Source organism: Falco naumanni, chromosome 4, assembly GCF_017639655.2.
Source record: "Falco naumanni isolate bFalNau1 chromosome 4, bFalNau1.pat, whole genome shotgun sequence".
NCBI lineage: Eukaryota > Metazoa > Chordata > Aves > Falconiformes > Falconidae > Falco > Falco naumanni.
The window spans coordinates 26,230,739-26,254,325 of NC_054057.1; the positions used below are offsets into that span (position 1 = coordinate 26,230,739).

At 37.7% G+C, this 23,587-nt stretch overlaps 1 protein-coding gene across 2 annotated transcripts in view; it reads right to left on the reverse strand.

Moving 5' to 3' along the window:
* The window catches only part of CNTNAP2 (contactin associated protein 2), a 1,145,700-nt gene that overhangs the window by 322,847 nt on the left and 799,266 nt on the right, over positions 1-23,587 (reverse strand). The window lies entirely within an intron of this gene.

Consider the following 23,587-nt stretch of genomic DNA (forward strand, 5'->3'; position numbering starts at 1 on the left):
AGCTGAGGCTTTATTTTTTTTGGTTTTGTTTCCTTTCACGAAAACCAGGCACTTCTAGATGTTGTAGGGAATTCTGTACTTTTGGGTACATAAAAGCAAAAAAAAATTCTGAAGAAAACAGAAATAATATTTCACTCTGCATACATTGGAAACAGTAGGCTATGTTAACCAGAGATTAATTTCAATCATACTTTTAATTTCACAAAGGTCATTAAAGATCTGTTTGTGACTTGACCTGTGTGTTGAGCATCAAGGCTGAAACATGCACAGAACCACCTCTGCACAGCCTTACATCTTTGCTTTGAAGGAGAGAGATGAATGAAAATCAATTAAGTGCTGCCTTCACTGTCTAAACAACTGAGCCAAACTTGAGTGCCTCTTTGGCTTCCTTTGAAAACTCTAGGTGGCTCAGCTGAATAAACTCAACTGCGCGTGGTGACAGGTGAAGCCTGATCTCCTTGGGAAATATAAGCACCCCTGGCTCCCCCGCCACACTGCATAGAACATACTGCCCTCTGGGGCACCCACCTCCTGCTGAGGCACTGTCCTCTACTGACAGACAACCTAGTCCTTTAAGGAGTTAATGTTGCCAGCAATATGCATCCCAAGCCTAAATACTTGAAAGCTATCTGTATTGCCTCAAACAGTTGTGATACACTTTTAATTTTATTAGGAATTTAATAATGTTTCCACATACTTGGTGATGTAGAGTCCTAATGACTAATCAATATGCTCAAATAAATGTTTTTAAAATGCCTAAAACAAAGTGACAGTTCATTTATCAAAGGAATTTCGATGACATGCAGCCTCCAAACAGATTTTTAAATTCATAAAGAATACAGGAATTAAAAGGAAATCCACACTGTTGGTGTTCCTGAACAGGTTCAGCTGCACCGCCCTTGCATTGTTAGCTATCATTATTATAGGCTTTCATCTAAATGTTGAAGTACCATAAATTCTTCATAAATATCAAATCCATAATTATATATGCTACATTCCTGACAATCTGCTTGAGTTTTGACATGAAAACACTGTGCTATCAAACAACCCCCACTGCCTCCCCTTTATAGTTCACAGAGTGATAGGTATTTGTTTTAAAAAATTAGCCAGCTGGAAGGTAGGGTGATGGGGATTGAACTACCCATGAAGCTATAATCATTGATTTTGAAGCACTTTTTTATAAAGAGTACATCTATGGAATTTGTTTATCTTCTGTCACAGAAAGCACACAGAAGAGTAGGAAAGTAGCATGATCATAACTTACTACTCATACATCAATGCCAAAGTTACAAAGGATGCTAGATGAAGAAAATCACCTTTGACTTTTCATTGAGAGTGCTAAGTCCAGATAAAATAACACTGCTAATATTTTTTCATTTTGCTGTGAATATCCCAATAAAAAAAAAAACCTGATCTGTTTGCAGATAAATACTACTACATTTTGTACACGTGCAATTGATGGATCTACAAAGTTAAGGCCATTTTTTTCCATGATCTATAGTTTCAGCTGCCCATTTTGTGCACTCAGGCTACAGCTCTCAATCAGCTTCTGAAAATTAAGTCCAAAGTAACTCAATAGCACTGTGTACCATTCAAACAGAAGTAGTTGGCATCCTACTCATTAACTCTAAAGTGCAACTTTATAAATAGTATTTCAGAAACATATGTCTGATATAAATAGGGAAATAAATTTTACCCATATATTTGTTTATGCACACGCAGAAGCATAAACAGGAAGCATTATCACAAGATAATACTTTCTGAAAACCAAAGAGAATTCAGAAAAAGAGCAGACATTTATACAGCATCTACATTACATTTAGATGGAGTATTTTATTCTACAGCTAACACATATGCAAGATTAATTTCCTCCTTGCCAAGTTATTCCACTGCGCAATTTTTTCTATTATCTCCAAAGAATTTGGTACTAGTCAAGGTCTCAGAACAGACACTGAACCTGACCTATGTGGGCTGTTTTCAAGGAACACATTTCTCTCTGAAAGGCATAGCATGGCCATCTGAAATGACTCCATGATTTCACTGGATGATCACAGGTGGTGAGAGCTGAGGCCAGTTTCAAGAAGTCACAGGAGGGTTTGTGCTTTAAGGCACTTGCCTGGATATGGGTTCAAGTCCCCCCACCTGGCTCATCCTTGCCAAATAGAAAGGAAGAACTCCTACATCTGGGTGCATGCAAGGAAAAGGCCACAGACTGAACAAGCTGCTGAACTGCTCTGGAAATTCAGTTATGAGCAGAGACCTCTACTAGAAAATATGCTTGGATGAGTCAATCACTCTCTTTTCCCAATGCTGCTCATTAAAGTAGGGTCTGGATCCCATCTGTCCCACCTCCAGATGTCCAACTGCCATAAATTTTTTTTTCATCTCTGTTATGACTTCATACAAAATGTTATACACATTGGAGAATCTCTAAGAGGAGTCTTTGACAAGGTCTCGGTCAGCCTTGACTTGAACTGGGGACTTTTAGTTGGATTTCTCTTTTCAGAAGCCTTCCTAAATGATGATGCTGTATTATATTTAGTAAAAGTCTTTATTAATTTTCTTTATTTACCTGTCCTTTTGGAACTGGCTTCTCTGCAACACCTCACTGGTTACAGCTCTATGAGCTTAGTGATGACTTGCATGGGAGACAAAACTCTGCCCCAGTGGATACTCACACATTAAATGTTAAATGGAACATGAAATATTAAGGAAAATTCTCTACAACACCTCTCTAAAGTAACTTTCAGCAAGGTATAGAACTCAGGTTCCTAGAGGGTCACAATGGACCCTGCACCTTTGGTGATCACTTTGATTACGATGCTGTTAAATGGAAGAAGGACACTAGAACTACCCGCCTCCTTTAGTCAGTCAACCTCTCCTGTGTCTTCTATGCTGTGGGCTTTCTTATTACAGCAATCCAAAACTGAAGTGTACCATTCTATGTTTGAATGATGTGAATAGAAACATGAACAAGGAAACATTTCAGATACTTTATTATATTTTTCTTGATGTTTAAATTCAATCTGTCAAGCTAAAAGGGGGTATTTAAAACTCGGCAAAATTCCATATGGAACTAGTCATCAACTTACATCCCAGATGTATAAGAAAGGCAGCACCAGGATCATTTATGTTGTGAAAAGAAGTTTGTGATCCTAACCGGTATGTTGTTTATTAATCTATATCATGTGCATAAATTACACTAATCTCTCACATGACTGAGAAAATTATACAGAAACCCCAATGAGAACAAAGTTCCGATCATTTACGCAGTAAAAAAAATAATGAATTATTTCTTACAATGCACAGTGTGTTTTCTGTTTCACCCACTTCCTGAGATCTCTTTAAAAACTTCCCTACTGAAATACTCATGCTCTTCCCTGCCATCACCCTGTTCTTGCCAGCTGAGGGGTTAGTTCAGATTTGGCCCAGTTGGGAGGAACTTTCCGGATCAGACTGGTTACAATCAGCATCCACAGGGAGCATCCTCTCTGCCTGTTTGCTCTTTCCACCTAAGTGCAGTTGTGGTGGCCAGTCACAGATAATTAAGATCTTCTTGTGGCATTTTTATCCCAGATCAACTTGTTTTTAGCTTTGCTATAAAACTGTTTGAAGAGACTAGTACTATCACTAACAATGCCAGAAGTCATACAGTGACAGTAAAGTCATAGGTGAGCACCAGTTTTGGAAGAACTCGAATACAGTAATTCTGGCAGAAAAATGCATTTCCTTGTTACCAATATTTTAGTGTTGAAATACTCCCTTCTAGGTTGTTTGTTACAAGTGCCAAAAGCAACATGAAGGCAAAATTATTAGAGGCAATGGCAGATGTTGCAAGTTGTGGTGGAAGCAAAAGAAATAAAGGATTAAAGGCAGTTACAGTAATAACAGATCAGCAGCCAAGTCAGACAGCAAGAACTGCAACAAGGAAAGAAGAAAAAATAACAATTATGAATTTCTTCCCTTCTCACTAAACAGATGTTCACGAAGCAACCGTTTAACCTCCAGCCAATTGAATCAATGTCCCCTATTAGTAACCATCCATGGATAACGCTCAGCAGAAGAAGCCTATGCATAGAAGGAATCATGCAAACCTGAAGTCATTTTTTGGTAGTGGATGCCCTAGCCAGGAGTTGTTTTCCTTCTGCCTTTAACATAGCTTCTCACTTCAGTGTCACTACCATGGGTGAAGTAAGCTTGGGCTATGAATCAAAAAGGCAAAATAATCAGTATGTTTTATGTATGACAGGTTCAAGCATTCCTTGCACTAAATTGAAAACACAACTGGAAAGTTAAAATCATGTAATTCAACATACTGAGCTGAAAATGTATTAATGTTGAATGTTGGAGAGGCGGTTCCATAGGACTTCCACATGCTCACTCACTGAAAAGTCACTGTTCTTTTCCTTTAACCTCTGTGTAATGCCTCAGTGTTTCATAGTTAAGGTCTGTTGTGTTTCACTGCACTGTCCACAGCTACACCTTCTCCTAGGCTGAGGCTGGTGAGTACCTGTTCTCTCCTTTTCACCTCTCCAGGGCAAACATATGAGGGTATAACCATCTCTTGAGTGTTTAAGGAATTCTTACGTTAGGGATGAAAAAAATTAGTTGGTGTGGTGTAAAAAACAAGAAAAAGAAAAAGGACAAATTAAGTCAACAAAAATTAAGGCAGAATATAATTACAATACTAATTAGAATAGTTTTCCAGCAGGAATGGATCATTTAAATATGAACAAAACATAATAATGAAAGACTCTACTGTTGGGATATCTCTTTTACTTGCCTGGCTGTGTTCTGAGAATAGAACCAATAACATCACCAGATTTTTTTCCCTATCTATAATTCCAATTATTTTAGTGCATTTTCAAGTTTTATTTGAAGAATAATCTTTCATGACATTACCAATCTCCCTTTCATCTTAAATCCCAGTACTATTGCTTTGCAAATTAGAAAGGGTGTTTTGTTTTTAATTTATCCTTGAGAGTGTCCCAAAAAATAACTAAAAGCCGTGTAAGTTATTAACTCATACATTAAACAGGTACTAACTCATTTACTAGAAGATCTGCACACTTCCTAGTTTTAATGAGGTATGTCTAAGGCAACAACAGCAAATGTTGTAATAACAACTCTTTGTACAAAAGATTAAGTCAAGGCTACTTTGAATAACTCTGATACCTTGTATTTGCACTCCCCCAAAATTAGCATATTGTGCTACCACACACTTGGGGTCTTCCAAGTAAAATCAATTAAAGATGTTACAGAAAGATATCATGATACTGTTTTCACAATTAACATGTAGAGGCCGTCAGTCTTTTCAAAGAAAGCGAGGAATAAAGTAATTTAAAATTGAAGTTTAGGCATTTTCACAGATTTTTTGCCCCTTAGATTTTCTATTCTCACAACCAATTGGACAGAATAATTAAAGACTCTGTTTTTCAATATAATTTATTTAGGAATGGAAGAATATAAAGTAGTACAGCATTACCATACCGAATCTAAACAGAAAAGCTGCTGAAAACACCGATCTGAGCACCAACACAATACTCGGTGAATTTTGGAATTCATGCAAATAGGAGAAAAATACCTGCCTCCAGACTGGCAGCAAACTCCCCAGGGCGCTCACCTAATCCTATTTGACTATCTGATGCCTACAAATGCAGCATTATTTCTTTCTTTATTTTTATATATATGCGCAAATTTAGCCAAAATACTGCACACTGCTTCAGCTGAATGTTTCCTTAACTACACTCTAGAAGCCAAATGGCTAGGAGGTGAGCAAGCATCTTTCTGGGTAGCCTTTGAAACCTGACCAAGCCCCCACTATACGCCTCATCTCCTCCACACGGCCAGTGCTGCCAGCATCCCGGTGGAGGGATGAGCAGTGCCGAGAGGGAAGGGCTGCTCCTTTCCACTGCTACCACATGATACCAGCTACTCAGCCACCTCAAATCGTGCAACAGACTGCAGTTATCACTTCATCCTGGCTTAGTCTTTTGCGATACCAGAGCTCATTACTAAAAACAGGAATACGGAAAAATGGCATAGCTGAAATGGGTCCGCAGTATGGTCATCAACTCAATTTTTAAAAATAGACTGAAACAGAAGCAGCAAACTATCTTAATCCTTGAAAGAAATAAAAATAAATGCATCCTAAACCAGAAAGCTTTTGGCATAGTCTTGCATCGTCTTACAACATGGGAAAGTAAATATTTCTGAAAATTTAATTTGTGATTGTTTTAAGATAGTTTTACTTATCAAATTGCCTATATGCAAAAGGGAAATGCAAGCTATAATTATGACCACAGAAGAACTGGAATTCTACTGCATGGATTTAATTAAAGTGGATGGTTCATATGAAGAGATTTTTTTCAAAATTCATAATGATGGCATTAGCAAGTTATTAGATATGAAAATAAATGGAGAATATGATTCGTTTTGTAGGGTTATAGGGTTGACTAATCATTGTTAATGATTTCCTGACTAATGCTCTGCTGCAATTGTAGCCATTGCACCACATATACTCTTCAGCTATGTTTTTGGCTTTGACCAAATACTATTTCTTCTTATTGAGTATCTGCTCAAATACTACAATCAGACAAATCAGTCCTCTGTTGGCAAACAATTTCTTGGCAAATAAAACCTACAGATTTCTCCTCCTCGATTAACTACTGTTTGAAATTCCTCAGCACTTCACTTGTATTGAAACAAAAATAATTTTGCACCATTTAGCAGCAGTTATGCGTTGATTTCAAATTCCCAGATTCAAAGCCCTGTGGATTGACCTGGCCTCTAAGCACCCACATCGCTGCTCACTCACTCCCCTGTGACGAACCAGGTGAGAGAATAGGAAGAGCAAGAGTAAGATTAAGGCTCTTAATGGCTTAAGAAAAAGGTCAGTTTAGTAAGTGAAGAAAAGAGAAAGAAATAAAAAATAATAAAAAAAGAGGCAATCACTCACTCATGACCCCTCTCAAGCAGACCATTGCCCAGCCATGCCCCAAGCAACTGCTAACTGGGAAGTCAAACTCCGCTCTTTCTTCCTCTACCTCAATTTTTATGCATGATGTTATATGGTACAGAATATGCCTTTGGTCATTTCAGGTATACATTTCAATGTATACAAATACCTGAAGGAAGGACATAAAGAAGAGAGCCAGGGTCTTTGCAGTGATGCCCAGAGGGAGGATGAGAGGCATTGGGCACAAATTGAAGCACAGGAAGTTCCCTCTGAATGTCATAAAATGCTGTTTTACTGTGAGGGTGACCAAGCACTGGTGCAGGTTGCCCAGAGCAGTTGTGGAGTCTCCCACCCTGGATACTTCCAAAAAGCTGTCCGAAAACGATCCTGGGCAACTGGCTCTAGGCAGCCTTACTTGAGCATGAGGGCTGGACCAGATGAGCTCCAGAGATCCCTTCCATGATTCCATGAATATTTACTTCTTCCCATCACATCTTTTCTATTTGGTTTCAATTCTTTAATTGATATTTTTATAAATATATCTTAAAAACCCCCAAAACTTCCCAAACTCACAGTGCATACGGAAAGGTATATCACATGATTTTATACTGCGTCATATCTCTAAGCATTATTCTGTGCATCATGTTGTTTTTCGTACAGTATGCTTTTTTATTCTCCGAAGCAATGATGAACATGATTCTGAAAATATGTACTGATCTGAGGCAAGGATATTGCTCACTGATCACTGCTTCACTTAGTATTTCATATATTTTCATTTTCCCATAAATTACCTGTGGCTGTGCTCTATGTTAATGCACACTACAGTAGCAATCAACCATTTGCATGAACCCATACAAAGAGCATCGTACCAATGCTTTTGGCACTATCATTAACATAAATTACAACCTTTCTAATACCAGTTCTTATTTACAGATGACAGGATGGAGGAATTAGCCATGTATAGAGTAATTTCTGATTTAAATCTCCATACTTCATACTTTTTAAAAAACATTTTCCAGCCAAAGTATGCTGACCCATGACTCTGGTCCAGCATCAAATTCAAATAACAAACTAAAACATTGATATCAAATAAATTGGAAGGAAAGACTGTGTAACACAGACACTGAAATGCCTGTACATATGAAAGAATCATGTTGACTATCATACACTTAGTTATTGTACTGAGAGATTGGAAAATATTATCTCCTGGTGACAGAAATATTTTTGTAAAACCACCAAACATCACAGCAATTAAGATAACAGGTTACTATCCATCCCTGTCATCACGTGTGTTAAGATATGACAGCACTTCCGTCTCCAAACTTGAAAAATAAGCCAAGAGGAAAACGTAGTTCCTGGTCCCTAAAATCCAGGTAAGTTCCCATCAGAGTTGATGAAAGGACAGTAAAATAACTGGCAAATAAACAAGATCTGTACTTTGTTACTTAGTGTAAAAAGCATAATGTTACCAAATGACAGTAACATTTCTGGGTGACTGCAGGATGAGGATGGCTGTGCTTGTTCACTATGGGAAACCGTTTTCTTCTGAAATGTGGTATAATATAGTATGTCCTACAGACAGAAACATGCTATATAAAAGTATATTGTAAAGTATAACTGTACCCATTTCACCTGCTCATTCCTTCATTAAAAATAAATGCCAATAATATTTGCTAGATGCATTAACAATTCCAATAAATGTTGTCCATTTTAGAAATAAATACAAATCAAGTAGCAACTATGCACATGTGCTAACTTGGCATGAGTCTGACCACTGCAATGTAATGCAACTTGGACCTAATTAATTTTGGTGTCAAAACATCTTTCCTTTCTGAAAACATGGGGTTTAGGTGAAGAAACTGTTCATTGTCAAACTCAGCACACTGTTAAACCAAAAACAACTGAGGTGAAAAAAATTATGAAAATTTTAATTTATTGTTTTATATTTTGCAAAACAATAATTTATTAATGCATATTGATTAGCTGTATTAGCTGAAACATATCATAATTCGATCTGAAGAAGCTGACTTTTTAAAATCAGATTTTTAAAACATTTGTTCTATGTTTCTTCAATTATTTTCCTGCCACTTTCAGCCAACAAAAATTAAATTGCTCACACAGCCCCGTATCAGCTGCTGTTGTAGGATACTAGTGGGCTGGCCAGTTGGTAGCCTTAGATAAGGCAGCCTGGAAAGTGCCAGGAATGATGATGGTTAGATGACATGCAGCTTATGCCCAGCAGGAAGGAGACTGAGACTATCCATTTTATCTTGATAGCTGAGCAGCCACACAATAAAAAAATCTCAGGCGCTACTGTTTTGTGTGGGATCTGAAGTAGTCAGACTTGGATGAAGAACTCAGCATTCCAACATTTTGAAAATTTCCTTTGTATGCTAGTTTTCAATTAATAAAAGCAATGGTACTACAAACGTTCAAACTTTTTATCTCTTTCTGTCACAAACTTTGAATTAAATTGGTACATGCATTTAAATTAGAGTTAATACTTAAATAGATCAGCTGTCCTTGGTTGAATCCTTCAGGGAAGCTCTAGGAAAGTCACTTCTGTGTGCTAGCTTTTTAACTGTTTTATTTGGATAATTTCATGTCGGAGAGTGAAAAGAGTACCGGTCCCCGATAGCATATGAAAAGATTTTTCATTGCACCCCAAAGCAGAACTCAGGAGTTCATAGCTGGGTAAGTGGCGAGTCCAATTTCAAAACCACTTTAGTTTAGGACGTATTTCTACAAGTGGCATGTGGTGGCATGGATTTCTATGCGGATCAAAGCGAACGTGGGCTTACTGTACCGTAGAAGTCCTGTGGTGTTTTCAATGAAACTGTAAAGCATTTAGCTCTAAAATACTGTCGTATGAAAGCTACAGCAGCTCTTTTTTTACCCTATAGTCTAGGACATATCCAGATACTAAAAGCCATTTTGTTCCTTGCTTCACCTACAGCTTGCTCTGTATTTTTAAAAGGCTTCACTTTTTTAAGACAGAGCAAATCCCATTAAAACTAACCAAAACCTGAAAACAGCTTATGTGGCAAATTGACTTTTCATTACTCTACTGATTTCAAGGAAGTTACATGAGATGTGACTTTATTCAACTTGGAACTCTGAAGTACTGTCTAATTTTTCAAACTGCATAAAGCTGTTCAACCATTTTAAATATTTCACATTTTATTATTCTGCACCACCTCCAAACTTTCCAGAAGCCTTCCATAGCACTTTTATCTGAATTTCCCAAACCTAGTTAATATTAGCACATTAGTTTAAATTAAACCAACTCCAATTTGACAGTGAATTAATTAAGCTCAAGGGTTGCCGTAAGGCTGCCATAAGCCTTTCAGCTACCATATACAGAGTGGTTTGCATTCTCCATCATCTGCTAAAAATTGCACTATTATGTTACCCGCTTCCCAAGCAGCTTTCCAATTCCACAATCTCTCCACAGCCCTGCTGGTATATCATTCCTTTATCTGCACCTGCTAAACTCTGATTGTCTCAATGCCCACAGAATCCTTTAAACCCTTGCCCATCTTCTCCTGAAGAGTATGAAAATGATTTGAAGAAGAGGGATGTAAACAGAGAGAAGAGGCATCTCAAAAGACATTTTCATAGCTTGAAAAAATGATCAGTGGAAACAACAAGCCTTCCACATGTATCAATGAGAACAGGTCAGTTAAAAAGAAAGCAACAGAGGAAGAAAGAAGTATTCAAAAACATGAAAGAATAGACTTAAAAGAGAATGAAGGAATAAAAGCAGAGAAATTAAAAAGTTAAAAATTAATTAAATTAAAAGCAATTGTACTAAGAAGGATATTTTTCCCTTTGCATTTTTTCTTTACAAAGTTACTATTTAAATACTCAGCTACAGTTGAAAATGTATAGTGTATATTGTAAACATTTTGAATCCTTCTGACCTCCTGAAATGCCCCTTTTGGGGAAGAAATAGCTCTTAGAAATATTTGAACAAGTTTTACTAGCAAATTGTATATACAAAGAAGTACGCTGACCTGCTTGCAAGTCCTAGTGATAATAGAACATATGAGTAAAGCATAGTAACAAAGTACGAGGGGAAAAGCATGAAATAAATGTTAGGTTAAGTTCATTTCTAGAAAGAACATCACACAATAAGACAACAGACAAAGCACTTCCCTTAAATGTTAAAATGAGCTATTTGTGTTAATATCTCTTTCACAATAAAACTCAGTCGATCAGAAAGAAACAAGAATTTGTGGTGTCACTAATCCAGGGATTGTAATCTGTATTTAAATTTGATACCCGTTTTTTGTAGGTTAGGATTTTATTATAGATTAATAATGTTGCATTTTGATTAAAACACAGTAAAACTTAAAATTACAGCAATGACAAGGTTATTCATTAATATAGGAGGAATGTGGGGAAGTTCCTGTGCAGAATTTATTATAAAACTCTTCGCCTTAGACTCTGGCCAAGTGTGACTTGTTACTGCAGCCCTGTGCACAGGCAGGTACAAGCCTTACTACCCCTCTGGCCATCAGTGACAATACCAAGTTTGATATATTTTTTCAGCGTTTTGTCACATTATTTTTGCACAACAGAACGAGGCCTAGTTTTTCCAGAATGACAGTAATCCCAGTCATTACTGTTTCTTAAATTCTTCTTTAAATAATAAATAATCCCTTAAAGTGGATTATTTAAAAGCCAGAGAGAGACAGAAAAGGTTGCTTACTGTAACTCCCCTTTAACTGCATTCCAGAAACATATTTCTTACTAATTACAGATTTTTCCTTTTGATACAGACCTAAGCAAGCTATTGCTTCCTCGCTGGGATAAATGATTGTATGAGGAATACAGTTGCAAGATGTTCTGTGACTTGCAAACCTGCTACTCCTTTAGTCTGTAGAATCATGAGTGATTTACTAAAAGCTCCTGTAAAACGAAATATATTCTTCCTACAAGAATTATGCCTTTATTTCCATTCTAAGCCACTTGCATGTGAAAGTGAGGATACACTCAACCATGCATGTCATTTTCTCTGTTACTCCTGTTGCACAATGCAAGGACATCTTCTGTGGCTTTAAAGAGGGCTCATATCACTCTTCAGCAGCGCTGAAGGGAGCTAAGGGCTTCCAGTGTCCCCCACAGTCTTGATCCTAGGGCATGCAAGTCTCAGGAGCTCTGACTGCAAAGGAAGGATACTTTCTGGAGTGCTCTTTCACTCTGGCCCTTCTCTAATTCCCGCCAGAGATTCTATCATAATTACTATGCCTCATTGCCTACCCATGTCCATCCATTTACCCTGGAAGGATACCCAGACTTGAAGGAAACAGGGTGATCAGATTCCTCAGGACACGTCCAGGCTGTACGTGGAGGTCAAGTCCCTGACAAGCGATGCAAATGTTCATGCCTTCAGCTGAATACTCAGTGTTACCTTCCCTTTGCTCCCAAACAGATCAAACCCAGTGCCATGTGCCTAGTGTTTGAAAAGTATTCATTTTGATTGAAAGCAAAATATTTTATGAATCGATGCACACCTTAAAATGAATGAGTAGGAGAGTGGGCAGGTTTATGAACATGAGAAAAAGACAACTTGAAGATGCCACTGTTTTTACTGATGAAACACAAAGGCGCTAGGAATACAAGAGCAGCTAAAAAGATGCTGACCATCCCACTCCAGTGAAATGTCATTAATAATCAGTCTTAATACAGGAGATAGGACTTCAGCAAGTCCCATGCTGCTGTCAATAGTGTTGCACTGCAATTAATTTGAGAGAAATCTCAAATAATATCCTGCAGTAGAAGAGAAATTATTTTAAAGTTTGTTTTGATTATGCTCAACTTATTTATTCAAGATTTTGTCAGCAAGCAAGCATTGCTGTTTTTCAGTCTTTGACAAAGCGGAGCTCTCCTATTACCATTCCTCTGTCAGAACTCCAAGCAAGGATTACAAAGTTTGGGAGAGAAAAAAATCCTTTAATAGACTGAATTGACAGGATTTTTTGTATGTATGTTTTCTCTTAAAATATAGATATACAGTGAATGTCTGATGAAAAGGCATATAATAAAAGGATTACCAAAGTTAGCATGACATTCAAAAAACAATCAAACTCTTTTCTCTTTCTCTAAGCATTAGTTCATATAGTTGCACTACTTTGAATAAAAATGAATCTTGACAATAGTAATGCTATAAACACTGGAAATCCTTATTATTTTTCTTGTGTTCACTGGAATCCGTATATAATACAAAACACTAACAGTCAGACCACAGAGGATGCCAAGTGATTTGACATAATGAGTAACTGCTTTATCTATCTTTATCCAGGTGTTACTGTACAATACAAAATTTGCATGTGAGTCCAAAGAACAGCAGACATTGATGTTGGGATGCTGCATATTCAGTTGTTCCACTTCAATAACGAGCTAAGTGCATGTCAGGAAGAATTTCTCCAGATAAAACCTTAAATTTACCAGGAGGGACCTAACTTGGCAGACTTTTAGTTACCACTCCTTATCCTTTGTTTTTTCTGTGTTCCCAAAGCCTGGCTGATGTTACAGATTTTTTGTACTTGAACATGATTGTGAACAAGAGCTGGCCATCAGGCCACAAATCAATAGGCAGTACTAATCAGAGCAAGAGTCAAGTTGATGTTGGTTCAGTCAGATTAAGCTTGCTCTTTGCTTAGCATGGTAAATGTTGATCTGCATCGATCATCAAGTTGTGTCCAGCAATCCTCTCAATTCCTCAGGACCGCTACATTCAAACAGACTTTGTGCAGAAATCTTCAAACAAAAAAAAACCAAAATGTCCAATCCAAACAAAACAAAACTTTCATCAGTTCCAACTCCCCAATGTCTGGAGATTGTGTTAAGATATTTTTAGATCTGTGAGTGAAAAATTGGCACAGTGGCGCAGAGCGTCATCACAGATGAATTATCTTATATGTCTGATTTTTTTTTTTTATTTTTTTTTTTCTCTGCTTGCAATTTCAGATTTTCCAGAAAGGAAATTGGTTCAGTATCTCTTCCAAACATTCTTGCTACTTGACACAGTGCTTTGCCAAGAATGATGAAAACACAGTCTATGCCACAGGGGACAGATGATTAAAAAGAAAAGAAGCTTTGATCTGTTACTTCTGTGTCATTCAAGAGTAATACCACTGTAAATACTACTAAGATTTTACAAAAGTCTATATGAAATCAGAATATGTTACAAATATCAGAGGTAGAGACACAATAAAACATCAAAGAGCAATGAGAAAAAGGGAAAGAGATAAATGTAAAAAGAACTTTTGAGATAGACTAATGTTAGCACAAAGCAGATTAGTAGTTCTTAAGGTGGTGGGAGAAAAGATTCTGTTTAGTAGTATAGCATGTTCCAAAACAGAAATATTTTTGTGGCTACAATTTAAACTCGGTAAAATAGATTCATTAGAGCTATTTGTTCATCTAGTAAGGGCTTTGTGAGCCACGTAATTTTAAAAAAAGCTTGATAGATATTAAATATATCTTGAACCTATGAGTTAGTAAGATCTATCCTATAAGTTACGTATACCTAATTGCATACCTGTAGTTTAAACCAAGCCTCATCATTGCTGTTGGGGCAATGCATAGGACCTTAACAAGCTGCAAGTGAAAACCCAGGATGAGTTGTGGAGTTTATGTTTGCTTTACGGAGTCCATGCTGACTACCCAAACATCCCAGCTATTTCTGCAAAGCAGTGTTGGGGTACGCTTCCAACAGAAACCAGCATAATGGGTATTTTCTAGGGTAACAGAGAGAGCAGTGTGTATTAATCAGCTGCCACTTTCTGAAACTCATTATAGTTTAACAGCTACATTGGTAACTGATTCCAAATCTTTAGCTGCTGCTTCTGAAATGCTGAACTGCATTTCAATCTTTTGCATCTTGTTAGCAGCTCCATCTTCATCATGGCACAGGCCAACAAATGCCCAGATACAAAGTTTAATTTCCACTAGTAGATGTGCGAAGTATCCTTTCTTTTTCTTTTTTAAATCTGCAGATCCATTTTTCCAGAAAATACCATTCTTGATTTTTTTATTCCTAATCCTATTAATCAAGTGAAATATCTTTCCCACTCCTTATTCCAACAATTTAAGGAAGTGATCATGATTAATTTTTGCTGGCAACACACATTCCTTGAAAACAGAAGTTACTGTCCATATGCCTTTGCAGTAAAATATGTCTCCCTTACAGAAAATAGGAAATTAATCTTTTTCATCCTCTCACATTGAGCATATCCCACATAACAAAATATTTAAAGAGGTACATTGCAATAGGATCTTGTTGAAGTAATCCCTTCCAGGAGGAAGTGATCATTACCTGGAGGCCACCCTCTTTATAGAAATACCTATATAGATTTCCACATATATATATATGTGGAATATATACATATATATGACACACACACATATATATTTCCACAAAGAAATCTACAGGTACATATGGCTTATGTCACAAGCACATATAGGCACAAAAGTTCAAGGGGACAATGCAGTCCCCCAGATTATAATGGCAATGATGGTAGTGAACCTGATTCTAAATATGTTATACTTCCTGCATACTCTAACTTTTCATAAAACTCCATCCTCGTACACGCTTAGGCAATGTTGGCTGCTCTAAGCGACATAGTTTAATATTAGCAAACATATACAGGCAGAGTATGAAATTAATGAAGGGGATTCAAGGAAAGAATGGGCTATACTATACAGAAAATGTGGAGAAGTAGGGGAAACATGCAGAATTATTCACAAGGTGAAAAGGGGAAGCTATTTCAGGCACTCCATTTCAGAGACAATTCAGAGAAATATTTTAACAGTCTGATTTGATAAATAACATCAAGCATACACGCATAAAAAGCACACTAAAAAAACATACTCAAACATACTCCTGGAAGAAGATGTATTTTGGACTGTTCATACCTCAAACAGCCACACATACATTAGTAATTACATATGCATTCTCAAGTTCATACACATTCTGCTGTGTTTTGGAGGTTTATCTGATGAACTCACTATGAAAAAAAGGTATCATATAGGGGCTGGGATCTGATAACATTACTAAAAACAAAAAGTAGTTCTTACAAAGCAGTTCCAGTACTTCTGAGCTCCAAACGTTAACTAAAGACCGTTTAAAGAGGCTCCTGAGAAGCAGAAATTCTTTCCAGATGTAAAATCTAATATAGAAGATACAGCTCAATGCCCCACGCTGTCAGCTGGGAAAGCTCAGGTCAGAGTTCAGGAAAGCCTAACCATAACCTTCAGATAATCGGTAAAAATCCCAGCTTCAAGAAATGAACAGAATCATCTCATCAATGCAAACAGGGCAGGCAATGCTTCAATAGTAGCTGAACACTTGTCTCCTAAGGCAACACAGAGCAATGAAGGAAAGGCCAAGGAAGTCCCTGACACAGGAGGGAATGAGGTTTGTTGTGATTCTTTTGTTCTATGCATTGGAAAGCACCATCTTCTTCTAATTGCATACATTTAGCTTGATTCTTCATACAGTTGTTTATGACAAACATTCATCTCAGGAATGGGAATGGAAAAAGAAACACCGGATATTTATACTGCAAATTTGCTTAAGAAAAAATACTCAAGTGTAATGTATTTAGGATATGGGCGAAAGAGAAATTCTTGTCAAGATGTGCAGTGACATAACATCTAGATTAATTTTGTCTAAGAAATTAATAAACAAATCTGTTTTGGTTATTCAGCAAGAAAGATGACTTTTCCCCAAGACAACCTGGGTTTTTGAAGAAGCAATGTCTGTGACTCTTTCTGTGAAAACAATAACCATGAATAGTTTTACACAGTTTTTATAAAAGAGGATTCAGCACAAACAGTGGAGTAATTATTGCCTTCCTCTATCTGTCTTTTAAAAAATAAAGATAGTCAATCTTATCCTGTAATAGGTAAAGCACATTTTCAGAGTGGGACTGAGAAACAGCCAGTTTGGAACATTCTGCTATAACTGCAAAATTAAAACACAAATGCACTAGTTTTTCTTTAAAAAGCATAGGAAAGAAACTAGGGCTTACAGCACTGCAGTTACATTTTCCGTACAGGATTTCTAATACCCACAAAGCTCTTACCAGCTACTATTATTTCTAACAAACACCAAAGCATCATGTAGCCTTTTTCACTTAGTGATAATGGATTAAGTCTAATTCCTACACAACAGCAAAGATAATTGGCAAAATCACCACATACAGTTCACCAGCTCAAAGAATGATGAAGATAAGGTGAAACTAAGAGACACTGATCACAGTATCAAAAAACCTCAAACGAATTGCTAAAAGACAAGCGAAGGTGCAGAGTGAAACAAAGACATGATTAAAGGGTGTATTAACAATGGACAAGAAAAAATGGCCTATTAACTAACCATTTACCTACCTAACATTTACCTAGGAGACTGATACTGATTTCATGAGAAACATTTAACCTATTAATTAATGCCTGCTTCCGTTCTATGGCAACATGATGACGACTAAGGAAAAAAGATATTTCAAAAAGCTGTTGGTTTCCACTTCTAGGACATGGGGATGTAGATCAGAGCAGAGCAGGTACATTGTTCCTGCTACCCTTCTGCTTGAAAAATCACTAGAAGTTGAAATCAGCTTTTCTAGAACACTGACAGAGAAGAAAGGATTGATCAATAAATTTCTTAAGGCTGGACAAGATACATGAAAGCTTATGGGCATGTTTTGTGAAAGAACAGAATAGAATGCTGAAGCTTGAGCAAGTTTTGGAGCAACTTCTATTTGTCTGTGTAGGACTGCAGAAAACCCACTCCTCTCAGACTCTTTCTGAAAAATTCTTATTAAGTAGGAATTTTAACTGCAACTAACATTCTTGATCTGTTACTGTATAGCAATGTGAAAGTTTATATATTAAGTTCTGATTTGGATAGCTACTTAGGAAAAATAGCATATTTCCATATTGCAATGTTTAACTTTGTTTTTTCTCCATCTACTCATAAATATTGTTTACTACTGGTATTATAATTGCTTTATTGTAACTAAACCAACCAAACAGCAAATAAAGTTTTCTATTTCACTTGTTAAACTCCTGAATTCATGAAGCTGCTGTCTGATTTCCTCCAAAGACAAACAGGCTTGAAACAGTAATTCATGTACTGTAGTAACTCTGCTTTATGCTTTTCATATGCTGCCTGCAGGCACAGTGAATAGGGATAAAAATTGGAACACAACACCAACAGATCTTGTTCTGTTCTCTGTATCTATGCTTTTAGCTCCCACATTCTGATTATTTGTTACAGCTCCTACAGCTCTGGGAAATGACAGACTCACAAATATGCTGAAAACAGCAGCCCTCCTCCCTTCAGGGTCTCGTTCTCAGGGTGAAGGGAAGAATTGCAGAACCAGCATGCCGTTCCCTTCTCACTTCAGAGGCTGAGATCAGTGGCCCATGGAAAATTTCATACCAAGGAGGTCACAGGCAGGAGTTACTAGGAAGTTGAATGACAACAGTGGATGAAGATACATAATTTTGTCAACTAACTTTTGGCATTCTATTAGTATATTGTATTACTGTCCTCTATATCACTTCGTTTCTTACAGCAAAGAAGGGAAGAAGATCCTTCCTATAAAAGCAAAGTGATTCTATATCCTGCATTGCCTTTTCCCTCTTACTAACCAGTGGGCATGAAAGTTCTCCAAGTTCCTTTCTGCAAATGAGGGAAATGTCCCATCATCTCCCATACCAACTGGAAACTGTATGGGCATCGAGAATGCAGAAAACAGCCAGCTTTCTGCATATACTTAATACTGAACATATCATTATCTTCTCAAAATGGAAGTTTCCAAGGAAACAAGAAGAAAAGAGGATATGAGAAATGTAAATGTGAAAGAGCAAAAAATAATAAAAAAAGATATTATTTTTTAATTTACATATACATGTACACTTACTAAATTGCAATTATGATCCATAGGCTTATCATTTCATTCATTTCTTGACAGTAACAGCTACTTGGATTACTAAGATCAAGCTTCAGTCATGCTAACAACTGCCTATTCACAGAGGAATTCCTGTTCTACAAGATGTATTATCTAAATAAATAAATTTAAATAAATCTCCTTCTACGACAAGATGACCCACCCAGTGGAAAAGAGAAATGCTGTGGGCGGTGTCTACCTGGACACTGACACCATCTCCCACAGCATCTCCTGGAGAACCTGGCTGCTCCTGGCCAGGCCAGGGCACTCTGCACGGGGTTAGGAGCTGCCTGGAGGGCCGAGCCCAGAGCGCAGCGGGGAATGGAGCTACATCCCACTGGCGCCGGGCACAGGGGGTGTCCCCAGGGCTCGGTGGCAGGGCCAGTCCTGATCAACATCTTCACCGACGGTGCGTACGAGGAGATGGGGCGCACCCTCCATCAGTTGGCAGAGGACACCAAGCTGGGCAGGAGCGTTGATCTGCCGGGGGTAGGGGGCTCTGCAGGGGCTGGGCAGGCCAGGCCGAGGGGCCGAGGCCACTTGGATGGGATTCAACAGGGCTCTGTGCCGGGCCCTGCCCTGGGTCACAGCAGGCGGGGGGCAGGGGCAGGGGAGCTGCTGGTGGGAAAGGGCCTGGGGGGTGGCCAGTGGCCGGCTGGCCATGAGCCCCCACTGTGCCCAGGTGGCCAAGGCGGCCAGCAGCAGCCTGGCCTGTATCAGGAACAGTGTGGCCAGCAGGACTAGGTCAGTGACTGTCCTTCTATACCTGGCACTGGTGGGGCCGCACCTGGAATCCCATGTTCAGCTTGCAGCCCCTCACTGCAAGGAAGCCACAAAGGGGCTGGAGTGTGTCCAGAGACGAGTAGGGGGTGGGGCACAAGGCTGATGGGGAGCATCTGAGGGCACTGGGGGTGTTGAGTCTGGGGAGTTGCTCAGGGAGGACCTTCTCACTCCCTACAGCTGCCTGACAGAGGCTGTGGGCAGGGGGGGTTGTTCTCTTCTCCCAGGTAACAAGCAACACTACAAGAGCAAATGGCCTCAAGTTTCACTAGAGAAAGTTTAGATTGGATGTTAGGAGACATTTCTTCACTGAAAGGATGCCCAAGCATTGGAACAGGCTGCCCAGGGAGGTGGTGGAATCACCATCCCTGGAGGCGTTTAGAAAACACATAGATGCTGCGCTTAAGCAACATGGTTAGTGGTGGGCTTGGCAGTGCTGGGTTAATGGTTGGGCTTCATGATCTCAAAGGTCTTTTCCAACCTAAATGATTCCATGATTCTAAATAGACAATATAGACAATAAGAAGCATAAGCCCCATATTGACCTAACTGAAAAAGATAACAATATCAAACAAATTGTTAAAATCATAGACAAAATTTGTATCAGTCAGGAACAGGACACAGATCTCCTTAGACTGTAGTTAACTGGCATAAAGACTGTGAGACAACTGCACGAACTGCAGGGTCCCTCCCTGCTTGAAAACAGCTTCCCCAGAAATTTACAGTGTACCTATAGCTTTATTGTTTATTGTGATAACATAGTGTATTTTCAAAGAGGTGTCTGGGTTTGTACTTTCTTAAGAAAGTCTCCAAACTATTTCGACTAATTTTGTTTTTCTAATCATCCTTTGTAAAGGCTTGTAAACAGATCCCTAGCTCCAAACATAATTTAAATATATTGGGCTGCAAATTCAAAATAATAATAATAAAACACAAAAAAACCCCAAAAAACTCAAAACTGTAAGGAAGGAAAATTGAATTTCAGATAGTCTTTACTTACTACTAGACAAGGACTGTTCATCCAGCTTTGAGCAGAATAGTGGAGTAGACGACCTACTGCAGTTCCTTCAAACCTGAATTATCCTATAGTCTTACAAGATTCTTGGTTTTGGGTATGTTTTCAGAAGTCCCTTATGATTTAATTTACATGGAATATCTTATTACTGGCTTCCTTCAGACTGAGTGGAAAGCCAATGGCTTTGTGACCTGTAAAATCACTCTCAATGTATTGTTGGAAATTATTTTAATCAGTTCTCTGGGATTTACATCTTATTTTTCTTGGATAAAAGCCCATGATTAAGAAAAAAAAAAAAAAAAAAAAAGGACATGGACCTGGAGGAATAAAAACTCAAAGTCTAAAACTCGTAATAGAAGAATGAGAATTCTTAGCCTGTACAAACTACTCTTTGTGTGTGGCTCTCAAAGTACATGGCAATGAGAATTCTTTAACCACTGTGCCTGAAGCCAAAAAAAACCCACAACAAAACAGGTTTATTAATATGAAGACTACCCTCAAACACTGCATTTTGAAGCAGTTTACACTGTATACAAAAAGGTTATTTAAGCTATTATTAGCAGCAGAACATATATTAGTGCAACTGTATATGACTTTACCTTATCAGGAAATGCATAACTAAAAGCAGCAAAAGCTATAGTTCAGATTGCTACTTAATTACTTGCTATGAATAGATCAATAAACAGCTTTGAATTCTGATTTGTTTGAATATGTTAATTGAGCAATTTCTCCCTGAGCAGAGATGATTTTGCAAAATGCCATGATCCCCAAGAGAGAAAAATTTGCAAAAAGTTGAGTTGCTGCACTATTCGCTGAATTTTCTGTTCTCTCTGATGCAATTTTATACAAAAGGGCTAGTCTATTCTAAGTGGTTGATTGAACATCTGAAAGTTGTAACAGAAATGTTTCAACCTAGAAAAGCACCGGTGGTCAAGGCCACAAATGTTATCCTGATCCCAGGAAATCTATAGAGGTTTTACCACTGGCTTCAATACAACCAGGATTCCGCTTCCTGAGGAATACAGAAATGTATATTTTTTAAATATTTTTTTTTCATTTGCTTTTGTGGGCACCATAATGCAAAAATTTATATAGAAAGCCCTGTGGTGGAAGAAGCCGTACGAGCACTTGGACTGGTGCTGTGAGATGAATAAGGTGTCATATTTAGCAAATAAGGCAATCCTCCGGGGTGGGGAAAAAAAACAAAACCAAAACCAGAAAGGTATGAAAAATTAGTTCCTTAGCTTAGAAGCATAGCTGAAACCAAGAATACATAGCTTAGAAAAAAAATGTATCGGTCTCTTCCCTATGAACACACAAGTCATTGCTATACTATATGTACAAACTATTACAGGTGTTATGCAAACACTACGGTGCAATTTTTTTGTTACTGTCTAGCTTAAAAAATGTTTTGTTGTTTCTTTCTCTCACTTAAAGGAAAAAAAAAAAGAAAATACAAAAAAACACCCAACCCCCCCTCCCCCCCCCCAAACAACCCATCTCAGAATATCTTCAGAAACCTACTTTCCAGACCAAAAAGCTGGCTTAGAAGGAGTTTCTAAGACAATTTATCTTTCCATATAAAAGGTGAAAACGTGGAAAGGTATCTGCAAAATACACCCAACCATTTCTAAGAAGCTTAAAAATGCAAATATCTGAACTGACTATTCCTTAAAGAAATCTTCAGTAAGTTATTATTTTGTGTGCTGCTTAATTGGTCTTTTAAATCTAGAAGCTAGGGCAAACACCTGCAGTTACAGTATGTATTTCTTTTATTATAATATAAATACATACTAACAAGTACAATTTGGTCCTGAAATAATAGTCTTATACATTTAGAGGAGAATCTAGAATCTAACCCTGTAGTCTGTGCAAACCATGAGCTTTCTGTGAAAATTATCTCCAGCTCTGTTCCCAGGTGAATTCAACTTCTAAATACCTGCCAAAGATACATCCATATACTACCTTTTTGAAACATATGCAAGAGGGGAGCTTGTATCCATCAGCAGAATCTAATCACAATACTTCTAGTTTATTAACATGATTCAGGATCCTATATGTTAAGGCCCAAGAAAGAAGAAATAATTTTCCACTTGCAGAGTCTCTGTGCTACGCTAAATTAAGCAAAATAATAGCAACAGAGACAAACCATGCATTAGAAATAGTCCATAAACAGCAGGGAGGAGGGAGAGGAGTAACAAGCATTACAGTATCTATTAACTAACGGAATGCTTATGGAAATAGGGATAAGATGCACATGCATGCCAAATGAATCCTTATCTATAGCACCATAAGAAAATATACCAAAATAAATTCATGAGGGGAAGCAGTTTAAAGTATAAGACTGTAAGCACCCAGCCATTAGTTTCATCTGAAATGCATTCTAATTGCTCCTATCACAATGAACTCATTTCACAACCATGAAAATGTGTTCTATGTTTCCACTTATAACCCAGTCTTTGTTCAGTACCATTAAGGATTTATATAACATCAAATGCTATCATACACAATTAGAGCATAGAAGAAATACTGAGTGCATATTAAAAGATTTTCTAAAACTGAATTCCATCTTTATGTGCTGTTTTACTGATTCTGGAACAACTAATACTTTTGTCTTTATCAGTTAGAGGTAAGAGTTGTTGAGGAGGCGCATCCAGCAAGCGAGGATTAGTTTTAGGACTGTTCTCTTCCAGTAGAGTTACACAACAAAAGGAGAAACTAAAAACCAATCTACTTGTAGGCAACAGCACATCATATGTCTCACACAACCACATTACTGACCATGCCAATCTCTGCAATGTGTAAGGCAACCCACAAATACTCAGCGTCTGAGAAACTGTTTCAGAAATATTAGTTGGAAAATTCCAACCCTCA